The following is a 19,114-nucleotide window of genomic DNA, read 5'->3' as shown; positions in this document are numbered from 1 at the left end:
TCCAGACTGAAAAGCTGAAAACTAGGCACAAATGTCTTGAAAAATATAATTAACAAACTGACATTCATGCTTTTGGCTTAGAAAAAAATCATATCAAAGTGTATAATCATGATTCATACACCATTAGAAACGATTTAGAAGCATCCAGTAATCGCCAGCACTGATAAAAAGAGAGATTACAATTCAGTTTTAATTGAATAACTATCAACAAATACAGCTGCAAAGACTCAAACATCAGAAATATCACAAAACAAATTGAATTCAAATATTATTAATGATTCACACTACACAATTTAAACCAGTGTGGATTGTGGTAAAACTGAGCACAATGATTTGTAACTGTGATATAGCACAGTTACAAATAGAAATCAAACTGGATGGACATCAGAAATAGAGGAAGGACTAAAAACAAACAAAAAAATAACTATTGTAAAATAGACTGTCTGTAAAATGTGTATAAGATCAATAAATTGAAGGTAAAAGCCGAAGTGTTTATTAGTTTACTCCAATTGGGGGATCGGTGGTAGGGTTTGCGGGGAATAATAATAAAGGTATATTCTTAAAAAAAGTATGTATGTCTATATAGGTATGTGTATATGTATGCATGCATGTATGGATATATATATTTACCCCCAAAAATAAATGGGGGATTGGAAATGATGCAGACAATTACATTGATGGAAGCAATATTCTTTCGGCAATATTAAGCTGATGCCCCCTAGAAGAAAAAAGAGAAATAATTTACAAAGAAAGAAAAACTGAGCACAATGAAGATGAGGGAGTCAAGCAGAGTTACTGGCTATGACTGTGATATGTGGTTGTTTAGTTACCCATGTTAAATGAACTAAGTCAAATCAAATGTTTTGTAACATGCGCCGAATAGAACAGGTGTAGACTTCACCGTGAAATGCTTATTTACGAGTCTTTTCCCAACAATGCAGAGTTAAAAAAGTACGAAAATTAGCAAAGAAAAATATTAACACAATAGAAAAATACATGGCTCTGGATAAGAACATCTGCTAAATCAGGGTTTCCCAAACACGCTCTGCGATGACTGACAAGAGGAAGTGATGATGCACCACCCCGTTTAGAAACGTCACCTTGTGCATTCTACTGTTACAACTTTCAACAGTAAGTTCAAAGCCGGACTGAGTTCACTAGGGGGCGCGCCCCACAGTTTGGGAACCACTGCTCTAAAAGCGCATAGGGAACCACATTTAGGACGACAGGCGACAGCAGTGTTCACCTGAGACATAGGCACATAAAACAATGTGTAGCAGGTGTTGTACTAGATATGGGAACAGATGAGTAACTCCTGTAAAAAGACTCCTTCATCCTTCAAATGGTTCCTTTAGAGGAAGCTCTCAGTTCCGTGCTCTTCCAACGATAGCCAGGATGTAGAGGAAGATGTTGATGATGTCAGTGTACAGTGAGAGAGCAGCAAAAACATAGTCCTCTGGACTCAGGGCATTCTCCTTGTTGCCAAGCAGCAGCTGAGTGTCCACAGCCAAGAACTGGAATCAATCACATTCAAAAGAATGATCATTCTATTATCACAATTAGAATTAGCATTCTACTCATTCTATTTAGCAAGATATGTGCTGTGAGATAAGGTCTCGATTTGGTCTGACAACACATGCAAAATAATGACTAAGACTGAACAAAATGGCACCCTGTTCCCTATATAGTGCATTACTTTGGCCAGGGCCCATCAATCAAAACACTTGCATGAATACTTAAATAGTTGCCCTACTACCACCACCAGTATCGTTTCTACAGGAAAAGAGACACCACCGATGATAATCAAGATCATTACCAAAGAAAGAGATTTTAGTATGCATCCCTAATAGCACCATTCCCTAAATAGTGCACTACGATGGTCAAAAGTAGTGCACTGTAAAGAAAAATAGGGTGGCATTTGTGACAAGGACTTACGCATGTGAAGAGTAGAGCGCCCAGCGAGGCGTAGACCAGTTCCAGGATCTTGTTGCGGATGAAGATGCAGAGGAAGCCGAAGAGGACCAGGACAATCAGACAGACCAACAGCACACCATGACAGGAAGTGAAGTCATACTTGGTCTGTATGGGGTCGGAGGTCGGGTCAGGAAGAATGCCAAAGGTCAAAGGGACATTTACTATCAAACAATAATAATATCACTAGCCTCACTGAACAGGGTAGGGTGGGTACCATCACTAGCCTCACTGAACAGGGTAGGGTAGGTACCATCACTAGCCTCACTGAACAGGGTAGGGTCAGTACCATCACTAGCCTCACTGAACAGGGTAGGGTCGGTACCATCACTAGCCTCACTGAACAGGGTAGGGTAAGGACCATCACTAGCCTCACTGAACAGGGTAGGGTCAGTACCATCACTAGCCTCACTGAACAGGGTAGGGTAGGTACCATCACTAGCCTCACTGAACAGGGTAGGGTAAGTACCATCACTAGCCTCACTGAACAGGGTAGGGTCGGTACCATCACTAGCCTCACTGAACAGGGTAAGTACCATCACTAGCCTCACTGAACAGGGTAGGGTGATTACCATCACTAGCCTCACTGAACAGGGTAGGGTAGGTACCATCACTAGCCTCACTGAACAGGGTAGGGTAGGTACCATCACTAGCCTCACTGAACAGGGTAGGGTAGGTACCATCACTAGCCTCACTGAACAGGGTAGGGTGAGTACCATCACTAGCCTCACTGAACAGGGTAGGGTCGGTACCATCACTAGCCTCACTGAACAGGGTAGGGTAGGTAACATCACTAGCCTCACTGAACAGGGTAGGGTAGGTACCATCACTAGCCTCACTGAACAGGGTAGGGTTAGTACCATCACTAGCCTCACTGAACAGGGTAGGGTCGGTACCATCACTAGCCTCACTGAACAGGGTAGGGTCAGTACCATCACTAGCCTCACTGAACAGGGTAGGGTTAGTACCATCACTAGCCTCACTGAACAGGGTAGGGTCGGTACCATCACTAGCCTCACTGAACAGGGTAGGGTCGGTACCATCACTAGCCTCACTGAACAGGGTAGGGTCAGTACCATCACTAGCCTCACTGAACAGGGTAGGGTCGGTACCATCACTAGCCTCACTGAACAGGGTAGGGTCAGTACCATCACTAGCCTCACTGAACAGGGTAGGGTTAGTACCATCACTAGCCTCACTGAACAGGGTAGGGTAGGTACCATCACTAGCCTCACTGAACAGGGTAGGGTCAGTACCATCACTAGCCTCACTGAACAGGGTAGGGTCGGTACCATCACTAGCCTCACTGAACAGGGTAGGGTCAGTACCATCACTAGCCTCACTGAACAGGGTAGGGTCGGTACCATCACTAGCCTCACTGAACAGGGTGGTAGGTACCATCACTAGCCTCACTGAACAGGGTAGGGTGAGTACCATCACTAGCCTCACTGAACAGGGCTGCGTCAGTACCATCACTAGCCTCACTGAACAGGGTAGGGTAAGGACCATCACTAGCCTCACTGAACAGGGTAGGGTCAGTACCATCACTAGCCTCACTGAACAGGGCAGGGTCGGTACCATCACTAGCCTCACTGAACAGGGTAGGGTAGGTACCATCACTAGCCTCACTGAACAGGGTAGGGTAAGTACCATCACTAGCCTCACTGAACAGGGTAGGGTCGGTACCATCACTAGCCTCACTGAACAGGGTAGGGTCGGTACCATCACTAGCCTCACTGAACAGGGTAGGGTCGGTACCATCACTAGCCTCACTGAACAGGGTGGGTGGGACCATCAGTAGCCTCACTGAACAGGGTAGGGTCGGTACCATCACTAGCCTCACTGAACAGGGTAGGGTCGGTACCATCACTAGCCTCACTGAACAGGGTAGGGTAGGTACCATCACTAGCCTCACTGAACAGGGTAGGGTCGGTACCATCACTAGCCTCACTGAACAGGGTAGGGTCGGTACCATCACTAGCCTCACTGAACAGGGTAGGGTCGGTACCATCACTAGCCTCACTGAACAGGGCTGTGTCAGTACCATCACTGAACAGGGTAGGGTCAGTACCATCACTAGCCTCACTGAACAGGGTAGGGTAAGTACCATCACTAGCCTCACTGAACAGGGTAGGGTTCGGTACCATCACTAGCCTCACTGAACAGGGCTGTGTCAGTACCATCACTGAACAGGGCAGGGTCGGTACCATCACTGAACAGGGCAGGGTCGGTACCATCACTGAACAGGGCCAGTATCTATGATGGCAGGGTCAGTACCATCACTGAACAGGGCAGGGTCAGTACCATCACTGAACAGGGCAGGGTCGGTACCATCACTGAACAGGGCTGTGTCGGTACCATCACTGAACAGGGCAGGGTCGGTACCATCACTGAACAGGGCAGGGTCGGTACCATCACTGAACAGGGCAGGTACCATCACTGAACAGGGCAGGTACCATCACTGAACAGGGCAGGGTCAGTACCATCACTGAACAGGGCAGGGTCAGTACCATCACTGAACAGGGCAGGGTCAGTACCATCACTGAACAGGGCAGGGTCAGTACCATCACTGAACAGGGCAGGGTCAGTACCATCACTGAACAGGGCTGTGTCAGTACCATCACTGAACAGGGCTGTGTCAGTACCATCACTGAACAGGGCAGGGTCAGTACCATCACTGAACAGGGCAGGGTCAGTACCATCACTGAACAGGGCAGGGTCGGTACCATCACTGAACAGGGCAGGGTCAGTACCATCACTGAACAGGGCAGGGTCAGTACCATCACTGAACAGGGCAGGGTCAGTATCTATGATGGCAGGGTCAGTACCATCACTGAACAGGGCAGGGTCGGTACCATCACTGAACAGGGCTGTGTCAGTACCATCACTGAACAGGGCAGGGTCAGTACCATCACTGAACAGGGCAGGGTCAGTACCATCACTGAACAGGGCAGGGTCGGTACCATCACTGAACAGGGCCAGTATCTATGATGGCAGGGTCGGTACCATCACTGAACAGGGCAGGGTCGGTACCATCACTGAACAGGGCCAGTATCTATGATGGCAGGGTTGGGGTCAATTCCAGTTCAATTCCTGTTAAATTTGATTCCATAGGAATGCTGTTTAAAGGTACACTCAGCGATATGACGTAAGTGCACAAAGTAAACAGCAAAGTTCATCAATTTCCCCAACTAAGAGCGTTGAAGCGTGAGGCTCAGCTCCCCCTCTGTTTTGGTCCCGTACCTACCACGCTCTAACAGCGTGAAGTGAACCCATGCACAGATACTGTGTGTGAGCGAAGTCTTGCATCTCGCTCATGGCAATGTCATTTCACTGAGTCTACCTTTAATTCTGGCATTGACTGGAATACACCCCATCCCTGATAACCCTATGACATGTTGAACTGTGGATAGAGAGATAGAGAGAGAGAGATAGATAGAGAGAGAGATAGAGAGATAGAGAGATACAGACCTGGAGAGAGAAGATAACCACGGTGAAGCAGACAACAGCAGTGATGCCCACGGCCATGATGACTGAATCAGTGTCGTAGAAACTAGCTATCATCCCCACCATGTAGGACATAGCCAGGGTCAGGATGGACTGGAAACACCAGAGGAGAGTCAATCAACCTCTTTTACAACTTCAACAATACTTTATGTACAAGTGCACATATCAACACAAACTTAGTGAATAAGACATTTTTCTTCTTCAATTAGATAAATGTACAGAACCGGCCCATAAAGAATAGCTAGGAATACTATTGTTCATTGAGTGTGCTTTTTAGTCCAGGTAAAGGCTTCATCTGAGTTTGGAAAACAGGCCCATAAAGTATAGAATTATAATGGTAATAATGGCCATTTAAATGAGACAGGTCTTATTAACTTACTAGTGCAATCAGGTTCCATGGATGTTTGCGGCGAAAATCTCCACAGCAGCTGATGGTGATGAGAGAGACGAAGAAGAGGCCATAGGACGCCCAGTAGGTCCATGTGTTGGCCCTGACGAACACTTTGATTTCCTCCACAAAGGTGAAGAGAGCCACAAAGAAGAATGTTACCATCAGCTGGACGGTCAACACCATGAAGACCTGTAGGTGGACAAGGAGACAGAGACTATTAGATACAGGACACATACTGTACTACAAGTCCAACTACAGATGAAATGTAGACTCTGAGGATTGCTCTTTAAAAATGTTCTGAAGCCATTTTGTTTGATTATTATGATGGCTATACAGATGCATGTACAACCATTTTATCTTAAGTTCATATTTTTTCTTTAGTTCAAGTTTGCTTGAGGTCCTGATTTGGAGCCTCTTGTCATCCTGGTTGTCCCTTACTTTCCGGATGAAGGCTCGTCTTATGGTCTTGTCATCCAGTCCAGAGCCAAGAGAGAAGGAACTATTGTCACTGAAGCCTGGGGGTTGATCATCGCTGTGGTAATCAGTGTTTGGTTCTGGAGAAAAGACAGACTCAATGCAATGCACATCAGACCACAAACACTTCCAATGCCCCTTTCTATCTATCAATGAATGATAACACACATCGTTTTTGCTCCCTACTGAAAGTGCTCCATCTTGAAAACTTCACTGCTGTCATGCATCATTTTGTGGACTAATGAACAAAATACTCAAAGATAGTTTGAGTGAACTATCCCTTTAACACTTGAAGTACTCACCATGATTTGGGTTGTCAAAGCCCTGACCGTAGGCCCCAGGCATGGGAGCATAAGGTGCAGTGCCATATCCTGGTTTCCCCTGACCCTGGGAGTACATGGGCTGACCAAATGCACCAGGCGTGGGGAAGGGCATCCCCCTGGAGCAGGCCCTGGCCCCCAAATGAGTTTGGCATTCCCTGCGTGTTGGGTAAGGTCATCCCATATCCTGGGTTCCCGTGACCCTGGGAGTACATGGGCTGACCAAATGCACCAGGCGTGGGGAAGGGCATCCCCCCTGGAGCAGGCCCTGGCCCCCAAATGGGTTCGGCATTCCCTGCGTGTTTGGTAAGGTCATCCCATATCCTGGTGGGCTTGGCTGCCCAAAGCCTACATTTGGGGGCTGGATGCCCCCCTCCAATGAAGAATAGATATTCCTGTCAGGTTGGGACATCACTAGGAGAGGGGTTCAAGAAGTGTTGATCTTGTCTGGACTGTAGAAACAGGGCACTAGAGACAGAGACACATGATGACGAATGACAAAAGTTACTTTTGACATTTTAGTCATTTAGCAGAAGCTCTTATCCAGAGCAGCTTACAGGAGCAATTAGGGATAAGTGCCTTGCTCAAGGGCACATCAATTTTTCACCTAGTCAGATGGGTGGTTAGGATCCTAGTAGGTATCTTAGTAGGTTAGGATGGTAAAGGTTTTAAGAGTACATAATGTCATCTAAAAAGGGGTTTAAGGAGATCAAAGTCCATCCGGGTATCCCTAGGGGATAGCTGCCCCAGTATCTGTGTATTAGAGATGTCCGGGTATCCCTAGGGGATAGCTGCCCCAGTATCTGTGTATTAGAGATGTCCGGGTATCCCTAGGGGATAGCTGCCCCAGTATCTGTGTATTAGAGATGTCCGGGTATCCCTAGGGGATAGCAGCCCCAGTATCTGTGTATTAGAGATGTCCGGGTATCCCTAGGGGTAGCTGCCCCAGTATCTGTGTATTAGAGATGTCCGGGTATCCCTAGGGGATAGCAGCCCCAGTATCTGTGTATTACAGATGTCCGGGTATCCCTAGGGGATAGCTGCCCCAGTATCTGTGTATTAGTGATGTCCGGGTATCCCTGGGGGATAGCAGCCCCAGTATCTGTGTATTAGAGATGTCCGGGTATCCCTAGGGGATAGCTGCCCCAGTATCTGTGTATTAGAGATGTCCGGGTATCCCTGGGGGATAGCAGCCCCAGTATCTGTGTATTAGAGATGTCCGGGTATCCCTAGGGGATAGCAGCCCCAGTATCTGTGTATTAGAGATGTCCGGGTATCCCTAGGGGATAGCTGCCCCAGTATCTGTGTATTAGAGATGTCCGGGTATCCCTAGGGGATAGCTGCCCCAGTATCTGTGTATTAGAGATGTCCGGGTATCCCTAGGGGATAGCTGCCCCAGTATCTGTGTATTAGAGATGTCCGGGTATCCCTAGGGGATAGCTGCCCCAGTATCTGTGTATTAGAGATGTCGACAATGAGTAGGATGGTTCTCCTCTCTAACGCCCAGGAAGCTCATATTCAAACTCCCATTAGACAGTTCTGCAAGCGTTATGTCAAAATATGTTCCTTACTCACCAAATATCTTAATTTACTCCCGTTATGGCCGGTATGTACTTCCAAAAAAGGTATAAATAAAAATGTACAAGCAAAGGGAAACAAATGCATATTCGGCACTCATGCTGCCACAAACAGAAAGTATACAACATCTCAATACATTGGAGGTGCTGAAAATGACCTTTTTTTGGTTGCTTGTATTTTTATTTAGACCTTTTTTGGAAGTACATACAGGCCGTAACGGGAGGAAATGAACATAGCTGCTGAGCGAAACTCCCTATTTGGTAAGCTCGCTTGTAGAGCTGTCTAATGGGAGTTTGAATCAGTTTAGAGGTATCTGTAATGCACAGATACTGGAGGAGGGAATACTCTATCCACCCTGTATTAACTGTGCATCACGAGGGAGGGAGGAGGAGGGAGGGAATACTCTATCCACCCTGTATTAACTGTGCATCACGAGGGAGGGAGGGAGGGAATACTCTATCCACCCTGTATTAACTGTGCATCACGAGGGAGGGAGGGAGGGAATACTCTATCCACCCTGTATTAACTGTGCATCACGAGGGAGGGAGGGAGGGAATACTCTATCCACCCTGTATTAACTGTGCATCACGAGGGAGGGAGGGAGGGAATACTCTATCCACCCTGTATTAACTGTGCATCACGAGGGAGGGAGGGAGGGAGGGAATACTCTATCCACCCTGTATTAACTGTGCATCACGAGGGAGGGAGGGAGGGAGGGAGGGAATACTCTATCCACCCTGTATTAACTGTGCATCACGAGGGAGGGAGGGAGGAGGGAATACTCTATCCACCCTGTATTAACTGTGCATCACGAGGGAGGGAGGGAGGGAGGGAATACTCTATCCACCCTGTATTAACTGTGCATCACGAGGGGAGGGAGGGAGGGAGGGAATACTCTATCCACCCTGTATTAACTGTGCATCACGAGGGAGGGAGGGAGGGAGGGAATACTCTATCCACCCTGTATTAACTGTGCATCACGAGAGAGGGAGGGAGGGAATACTCTATCCACCCTGTATTAACTGTGCATCACGAGGGGAGGGGAGGGAGGGGAATACTCTATCCACCCTGTATTAACTGTGCATCACAAGGGAGGGAGGGAGGGAATACTCTATCCACCCTGTATTAACTGTGCATCACGAGGGGAGGGAGGGAGGGAGGGAATACTCTATCCACCCTGTATTAACTGTGCATCACGAGGGAGGGAGGGAGGGAGGGAATACTCTATCCACCCTGTATTAACTGTGCATCACGAGGGAGGGAGGGAGGGAATACTCTATCCACCCTGTATTAACTGTGCATCACGAGGGAGGGAGGGAGGGAATACTCTATCCACCCTGTATTAACTGTGCATCACGAGGGAGGGAGGGAGGGAGGGAATACTCTATCCACCCTGTATTAACTGTGCATCACGAGAGACGGAGGGAGGGAATACTCTATCCACCCTGTATTAACTGTGCATCACGAGGGAGGGAGGGAGGGAATACTCTATCCACCCTGTATTAACTGTGCATCACGAGGGAGGGAGGGAGGGAGGGAATACTCTATCCACCCTGTATTAACTGTACATCACGAGGGAGAGAGGGAGCATGATTCAGCAAACTATCTAGATTAGAACAATGATAAGCAAACAGCAGTGTGCTATTCATTACAATGTAAGAGCTCAAAATAATATAACCCAAAATAAACTGTGACTGTTGATCAGTGACTAAAAATGAACTATGGTTACGGGAAACGAGGGGGCAGTGGTCCAACTTTAAAGTATCCCTCCCCGTCCCGCTCTTAACTAGACTGTTCACAACAATTGTCCAACAGTGTGTGATTGCGGCCTGCAATTCGGGCGTTCCAAAAATAGGCCGTTTATAACAGTTAGTAGTCTTAACATCTGGCACATAATAACTGCACAATGACCAGAACATTTCCTAACATTCATTTGTAGAAGATAATCCAAGTGTTTCTAGCACAGAGACTGAGATCCTCTGTTCAATATTCATCACTCACACTCTCCTGTTGGATTTATCTATATAGTTATCTACATGCGCAAACGGGATATATTAAAAAAATAAGGCACCTCCGGGTTTTATGATATAAGGCCAATATACCACGGCTAAGGGCTGTTCTTATGCATGACGCAACGCGGAGTTCCTGGATACAGCCCTTAGCCGTGGTCTAGGGCCATATACCTCAAAACCCGGAGGTGCCTTATTGCTATTAGAAACTGGTTACCAACGTAATTAGAGCAGTAAAAATACGTTTTGTCATACCCATGGTATACAGTCTGATATACCACGGCTGTCAGCCAATCAGAATTCAGGGCTCGAACCACCTAGTTTATATTTACAATTATTAACTGGGTGGTTTGAGCCCCGAATGCTGATTGGTTGAAAGCCATGGTATATCAGATGTGTACCATGGGAATGACAAAAACATTTTACTGTTCTAATTGTTGGTAACCAGTTTACAATAGCAATAAGGCACGTCAGGGGTTTGTGGTATATGGCCAATATACCACGTCTAAGGGCTGTGTCCTAAGAACAGCCCATATACCACACCTCATCGTGCCTTATTGCTTAAGCATAGCAGTCTAAACAAGTTAAACTGACATCCATTGATGAAAATGTTCTGGAGAGTTTAATAGGGGCAATTTATCTTCTATCGTGACATATTCTTAAACTCGCAATAATTATTATTTTGATGGAAAACCATATTTTGCTTCTCAGCCTATGTCAGTTAAAATTATATTCCTTAATTTGCTTAATAACTTTATAGGAAAAGGATTTATTGGATAAATGTGGCAACTCCTCTCTTGCTGCAACATTTTTTGGGGGGCTAGTTCAGGCATTTTGTATAGGTTCCAGGGATCATCGGGCTCTACATCTGAGCTAGATCTGGCAACCCTGGTTCCATCTGTGTAACGTTATCCTAGTTAGCTGGGTAATCGAGGCTTTCTGAACGCTTCGCCGCTTTCACCAAATTGTGCCGAAAAAGGGTCAATTACTGGGAGCTTCATTATCTGTTCACAATGCACATCAGTAACTTCTGCTGTCCAGAAATAAATAGCGGTGTGATTATCAGTTGTTTTTTCTCCACTGTTTTCATCAGAACTCGGTGGTGTAGCAGTAAATCCTACTTCCCCTTTTTGCCTTCAAAATACATTTTAAAAACAAAACAGAATCTGTGGCATTATTTAGGATGCTGAAGACAGAAGATTATATTATAATAAATAAAACAAATTATTTGAACTGAGCAGAAAGTGTGGTTTCACTTTTTTCCTTCTAAATGGTGTTCCTTCAACGGGTTTCGACCTGATGCCTCACGTCCCTGAATGGTCCATACTCTACCTGCTAAACTACCAGTCAGGTGAAACTTCTTGGACAAAATCCTAACTACATTTGGAAGTGCTGTGTCCAGGTCAGTGTTTGAAAGCAGCTTGGAATAGGAGAAGAATGCGCCGAGACAACGGCCAAATCAGTGGGATCTCTCATTTTGCAAAACACTGTTTGAACCGGTCAGATCTTCACGCATGGCTCGGAGCTCCGGTATCATTACTAGCTACCGGTGTCGCCCCGGCCTGCTGTGTACCAGAGACCTAGCTATCGTTAGCTAGCTACCTATCCCGCCTGATGTGTACCGGAGTCCTAGCTAGCTGAAACCCGGTGTCCTTCGGCTTCGCTAACGCCTGCCCTCGCCGTTGTTAACCGCACTGCGGGAAAACAGTCCCGGTCAGGCGGGGGGCGAAGGACACTGACTACCGTTGTCCTAGCTAGCTAGCTACCAGCGTTGTCGCCCCCGCCTCTTCTGTGGGGTTTATCAACGTTTGGCATCCAACGTTATGGTGCGTTACCGCCACCTACTGTACCGGAGTCCTAGCTTTAAAAAAGGTTACCATTGGAACTACACTACATGACCAAAAGTATGTGGACACCTGCTCGTCTGACATCTCATTCCAAAATCATGGGCATTAATATGGAGTTGGTCCCCCATTGCTGTTATAATAGCCTCCACTCTTCTGGGAAGGCTTTCCACTAGATGTTGGAACACTGCTGCAGGGTTTTGCTTCCATTCAGCCACATGAGCATTAGTGATGTTGGGCGATTAGGCCTGGCTCACAGTTGGCGTTCCAATTCATCCTAAAGGTGTTCGATGGGGTTGAGGTGAGGGCTCTGCAGGCCTGTCAAGTTCTTCCACAACAAATCGACAAACCATTTTTGTATGGACCTTACTTTTATGCACGTGTGCATTGTCATGCTGAAACAGGAAAAGGCCTTCCCCAAACTGTTGCCACAAAGTTGCCACACAGAATTGTCTAGAATGTCATTGTGTGCTGTAGCGTTAAGATTTCCCTTCACTGTAACTAAGGAGCCTAGCCCGAACCATGAAAAACAGACCTAGACCATTATTCCTCCTCCACCAAACTTTACAGTTGGCACTATGCATTCAGGCAGGTAGCATTCTCCTGGCATCCACCAAACCCAGATTCGTCCGATGGACTGCCAGATGGTGAAGCGTGATTCATCGCTCCAGAGAACACGTTTCCACTGCTCCAGAGTCCAATGGTGGCGACCTTTACACCACTCCAGGGGACGCTTGGCATTGCGCATGGTGATTTTAGGCTCGTGTGCGGCTGCTTGGCCATGAAAACCTATTCCATGAAACTCCCGACGAACAGTTCTTGTGCTAATGTTGTTTCCAGAGGCAGTTTGGAACTCGGTAGTGAGTGTTGCAAACGAGGACAGAGATTTTTACACACTGAGCTTCAGCATTTGGCAGTCCCGTTCTGTGGGGTTTTATGTCCTACCACTTTGCAGCTGAGCCAATGTTGCTCCTAGACGTTTCCACTTCACAATAACAGTTACAGTTGACCAGGGCAGAAATTTGATTAACTGACTTGTTGGAAAGGTGGCATCCTATGACAGTGCCATGTTGAAAGTCACTGAGCTCTTCAGTAAGGCCATTCTATGGGGGTGGTAGGTAGCCTAGTGTTTTGAGCGATGGGCCAGTAACCGAATGTTTGCTGACAAGGTAAAAATCTGTCGTTCTTCTCCTGAACAAGGCAGTTAACCCACTGTTCCCCGGTAGGCCGTCATTGTAAATTAGAATTTGTTCTTAACTGACTTGCCTAGTTAAATTAAAAAACAAAATCTGCTGCCAATGTTTGTCTATGAAGATTGCATGGCTGTGTGCTTGATTGTATACACCTGTCAGAAATGTGACTGAAATAGCCGAATCCACTAATTTGAAGAGGTGTCCACATACTTTTGTATATCATATTAAGAAAGAGGTGCAGATGCAGGAACGGCCAAAATTGCGGGCCGCAATTTTACCCTTCTACCAATAATAACTTTCACTGGCAAGATTTCACTGTTACAAGATTCATGAGCTCAGATCTAGGATTAGTTTAGTCGACTAAACTACGGTTGTGGAGAACTATTACTGCGCCACAGACAACCGTTGTTGTTTTGTACAAGTGGAAAACTATAACAGGCTGTACAAAATATCTAAAAAAAAATACCACTGTAACAAACAACAGTCTCACATTACCGGTATTCTCCGTGGATGAAGTTTGAAAGTTTTCCGTAAGCGTTTTCCAAGTTGCTCGCAGTTTTAAATTCAGTCGTGTGAAGCTAAAAAGGAAAGAAGAAAATTACTTTCCTTTTCGGTAGGCGATATTTGTTCCGCTAAGTCCTGTGTTACATGTTTCAGTCCAAGAGGTCATGCGCGCCCCTGAGACACGTCATTTCTCGAATGAACTGTGGCCCTGCTGCCGCCAGATGGCGCGATTATTCCTTACGTGACAATTACAAAAGACGTGAGGGATAATAGCGCCATCTGGCGGCAGCAGGGCTCGCACATATGTCAACAAAGGGCCAATAATGAGTAAATATTATAACTTGATCGTTAAAGGGCCAATACATTTATGCGTAACAATTAAGTACCTTACTGTGATTGTTTTCTATTGAAATGGCCAAAAAGAAACAAAAAATTGCTTCTTAGCGAAGAGAAATTTCTCAAACAACAATTTTGCTAGGACTGTCGGAGTGGTCTGAGTGGGTAGGAGAAAACTGAAAACGATCTGTTATTGGCAGATAGGTTTGGAACTCTCTTTCGTATTGGTCTATTAACAAACGTACCACGTGGTGATGTCACCAGGCAGACCAAAAATCCATCCCACCACAACAGGCTGAAATTTCAGGCGGTCTTTTTAAAACAGCTCTTACACTAAAAGAGCTTTATCATTATTTTCACAATTTCACAGTATTATCCCAACCTGGAAATATATATAAAATACAGGGAAATCATGTTTTTGACCGCACTGGGCCTTTAACAACAAGTACTTTCAATAATACCTTTTGTTTATTTATGAGGATTAATAAATTAGTGCCCAGTTAATTATTATTATTATTTTAAAGTAAAAGTGAGCCTAGGCCAAAAGTCTACTAGATGTCAGCATGTCACATCTGAACACACACACACACACACACACACACACACACACACACACACACACACACACACACACACACACACACACACACACACACACACACACACACACACACACACACACACACTGACCTTAGCTCTCTCCCCTTCAACTCTGTTCTTCAATCATCTACAATTCTGTGTTCTTCAATTAATTCCAGTCTTGGCATCAGGGTGCTTAATTGCTTTAGCCCAGTATTAACACAACTAATTAAATGAACAGACCACAAGCTCAGCATTTAGTTGAATTGAAGGACACTGACCAAGTCTAACTCTTTCTCACATTGATCAGAATGGAGAAATGAAGACATTTTCAAGGGTCTTGTTTACAAAACACGAGAGGGCTTTTGTTGTTCCTCCTACCCATTGAGTATGATAGAGGCCTCTAGTGGTCAAAATACAGTTTTAACATGGGCAGCACCATTGAGGGCTTCCAGCATGCTTCCGCCATTTTAAAGTAGTTAAAGTAGTCAACTAGGTGGGGATTCCTGGGGTTGTAGCCTAAATGCCGCTGCCCATGCTGTCAAAGACACTATTATGGCACAGATATAAAGAGGACTCCTCTATCTTTATGCTCCTTCCACTGAGGAGGGCCTGTAGGCCACCACCTGTCCCCACTGTGCCTGCACACACTCAGACACTGAGGCCTGACAGGTGACATTCTGCAGCTGTCTGTCTGCCTAATAGGGTTCAGCTGTTGTAAAAATGGGGACAAGCGTGACCAAGTCTTGGCCTCACAAAATATATCTCCATGAAAATGAACAATAATGTATGTATCGTATTATAACTCTTAAATGCAGATAGAACACTATATACCATGTCCTCTATTCCACTGAAACTGTCAGACTAATGTTAAAGCTTACGTGGCCATCAGTGCTCTTAACTTTATTTCCATATTGAAGTTCCAATTTGCCTGGAATTCAAAAGGATTCTAAACAGGTGGAACAGGGGAAAGAGGAGTTCCCAGGATCCTCTCTGACTGGTCACGTCGCAGATTTTGCAGCCTCATTTGTTCCGGCCTGGTTGCTATCACACACCACACACACACACACACACACACACACACACACACACACACACACACACACACACACACACACACACACACACACACACACACACACACACACACACACACACACACACAGCTAACCTTTGGCTGCTCTTCCTGACTGACCACAGCAGGGAACGTCATGTAGGAACCAATCAACCAATCAACTATCTGATAGGATTCAACACCATGAATGAAGTCAAAGCCCCATTAAAAAGGCTTTCTGTATACAGTATAGTGTACTTCATTATATAGATGTGTGTTAATAGAACTGAAGCGTGGATGTTTATCATCAGGATATGGTAAACATGATACAGTATGTATTTTACATTGGTCAACTGATATGTTTTGATGAAATACTCAGTGGAGAGTTGTAGCTGTCAGAGAGACTTGTGGCTGCAAGTTGGCAGACCAACTTCTAGGAAGGGTTGAGAGATCAGACTACGTCCCAAATGGCACCCTATTCCCTATGTAGTGCACTATTTTGAACCAGGGACCGATATAGGGACTACTGTAGGGTGCCATTTTGGATGCACACATCAGGGGATAGTAATCAGCAAGATTCAGAATCTCTCAAGAGAGGGGGATAATGTAATCAGCAAGATTCAGAATCTCTCAAGAGAGGGGGATAATGTAATCAGCAAGATTCAGAATCTCTCAAGAGAGGGGGGATAATGTAATCAGCAAGACTCAGAATCTCTCAAGAGAGGGGGGATAATGTAATCAGCAAGATTCAGAATCTCTCAAGAGAGGGGGGATAATGTAATCAGCAAGATTCAGAATCTCTCAAGAGAGGGGGATAATGTAATCAGCAAGATTCAGAATCTCTCAAGAGAGGGGGATAATGTAATCAGCAAGATTCAGAATCTCTCAAGAGAGGGGGATAATGTAATCAGCAAGATTCAGAATCTCTCAAGAGAGGGGGATAATGTAATCAGCAAGATTCAGAATCTCTCAAGAGAGGGGATAATGTAATCAGCAAGATTCAGAATCTCTCAAGAGAGGGGGATAATGTAATCAGCAAGATTCAGAATCTCTCAAGAGAGGGGGATAATGTAATCAGCAAGATTCAGAATCTCTCAAGAGAGGGGGATAATGTAATCAGCAAGACTCAGAATCTCTCCAGTTTGAGAGTTAATGTTTAGACTAGAGGACACCAACCAAGATTTGTTCTTCTTCAGATGATCAAGTGAAGTAATAATACAAGTTGTCTAGTTCAGCTTCCTCTTCCTGGTTTTAGTTTGTTTTGATTTGTCAGGCCAATCATATATCACCTAAACAGCAGTGTCATGAACAACATGGGAATGTAGCACCATGGACAGCAACCAAACTGGCAAACTAAGACATTCAAATTCCACATAGAGATGAACTAGACACTGACTCACCTGAATTCATTTTAGTTCCATTTAGAATTGAGTCTTAGAATAAAGTTTGAAGAGAACCATTTTGGAAGAGACTTCAGTCCACCGTTGTTCAGACCTGACACACGTAGACAGAGATGATCTGATGGTTAAGAGCAGAGTAGTGTCTCTTACAGTTCGTACATTCTTTGGAAGTGAATGTATTTTCCCACTTGTCCCCATCTTCAGCTGTCCAAACTCTATAACATTGTCTGCTTCCTAAATGGCCCCCTATTCCCTATACAGTCCACTACTTTGGACCAGGGCTCATAGGGTTCTGGTCTAAAGTAGTACACTATATAGGGAATAGGGTGTCATTTGGGACGCAGCCTCTGACTGGATCAGTGCACAGCTGTTTCCCTCTAAAGAGTCTCTCACCCTGACTGTGTGCTTCACATGTCATTGGACCTCAGCTATGTACATTGTATGGCCTACCTACCCTGTAACTCCAATACATTCCCCATGATAAGGCAAGGCAAGGTTTCTTCTAACCTACCCTGTAACTCCAATACCTCCCCATGATAAGGCAAGGCAAGGTTTCTTCTAACCTACCCTGTAACTCCAATACGTTCCCATGATAAGGCAAGGCAAGGTTTCTTCTAACCTACCCTGTAACTCCAATACGTTCCCCATGATAAGGCAAGGTTTCTTCTAACCTACCCTGTAACTCCAATACGTTCCCCATGATAAGGCAAGGTTTCTTCTAACCTACCCTGTGACTCCAATACGTCCCCATGATAAAGGCAAGGTTTCTTCTAACCTACCCTGTAACTCCAATACGTTCCCATGATAAGGCAAGGCAAGGTTTCTTCTAACCTACCCTGTAACTCCAATACGTCCCCCATGATAAGGCAAGGTTTCTTCTAACCTACCCTGTAACTCCAATACGTTCCCATGATAAGGCAAGGCAAGGTTTCTTCTAACCTACCCTGTAACTCCAATACGTTCCCATGATAAGGCAAGGCAAGGTTTCTTCTAACCTACCCTGTAACTCCAATACGTTCCCATGATAAGGCAAGGCAAGGTTTCTTCTAACCTACCCTGTAACTCCAATACGTCCCCATGATAAGGCAAGGCAAGGTTTCTTCTAACCTACCCTGTAACTCCAATACGTTCCCATGATAAGGCAAGGCAAGGTTTCTTCTAACCTACCCTGTAACTCCAATACGTCCCCATGATAAGGCAAGGTTTCTTCTAACCTACCCTGTGACTCCAATACGTTCCCCATGATAAGGCAAGGTTTCTTCTAACCTACCCTGTAACTCCAATACGTCCCCATGATAAGGCAAGGCAAGGTTTCTTCTCACCTACCCTGTAACTCCAATACGTCCCCATGATAAGGCAAGGCAAGGTTTCTTCTAACCTACCCTGTAACTCCAATACGTTCCCCATGATAAGGCAAGGTTTCTTCTAACCTACCCTGTAACTCCAATACGTTCCCATGATAAGGCAAGGTTTCTTCTAACCTACCCTGTAACTCCAATACGTTCCCCATGATAAGGCAAGGTTTCTTCTAACCTACCCTGTAACTCCAATACGTCCCCATGATAAGGCAAGGCAAGGTTTCTTCTAAATAAGAGATCAGGCTGATGAGGTGTTGAATGTGTTGGACAGAAAGATGTGCACCAGCAGGTCAGACTTGGTTGATGTACAGTGAACTGCTTTCTGTCAGTTGTGTAATTATGTAAAAACTATAATACGAATATTAGTAGCTAAAAGGCTGTTTATTTAATCTAATTAAATGAATGATTGTATTTGCAGAACAACACATTTGAAAAGGCAAGATAAATAGAATATTGTACTGGAATCTCTGAGAGACTTGGTAGTTTATGTCCAGTGATATTCACAGTATTCTTCTTTAAAAGATATAGCGTGTGTTAACATATTCCTTTGTAAGAAACAGTTCAAGTATAAAAAGTTCCCAACATTGTAAAACAGT

At 45.2% G+C, this 19,114-nt stretch overlaps 1 pseudogene across 1 annotated transcript; it reads right to left on the bottom strand.

Annotated features, from left to right (window-relative positions):
- Nucleotides 1–172: 172 nt before the first annotated feature.
- On the bottom strand, nt 173–11,853 carry LOC106596398 (protein lifeguard 1-like; annotated as a pseudogene). The gene is made up of 7 exons (XR_006759700.1): nt 11,583–11,853; nt 6,646–7,131; nt 6,308–6,423; nt 5,858–6,058; nt 5,443–5,571; nt 1,936–2,079; nt 173–1,514 (listed from the first exon to the last, which is right to left on the bottom strand). The product of XR_006759700.1 is annotated as a protein lifeguard 1-like (transcript).
- Nucleotides 11,854–19,114: the final 7,261 nt, after the last annotated feature.

Source organism: Salmo salar, chromosome ssa02, assembly GCF_905237065.1.
Source record: "Salmo salar chromosome ssa02, Ssal_v3.1, whole genome shotgun sequence".
In the NCBI taxonomy this organism is placed as follows: domain Eukaryota; kingdom Metazoa; phylum Chordata; class Actinopteri; order Salmoniformes; family Salmonidae; genus Salmo; species Salmo salar.
The sequence above is the reverse complement of the archived record's forward strand: the minus strand, read 5'-3'. Positions and strand labels throughout refer to the sequence as shown.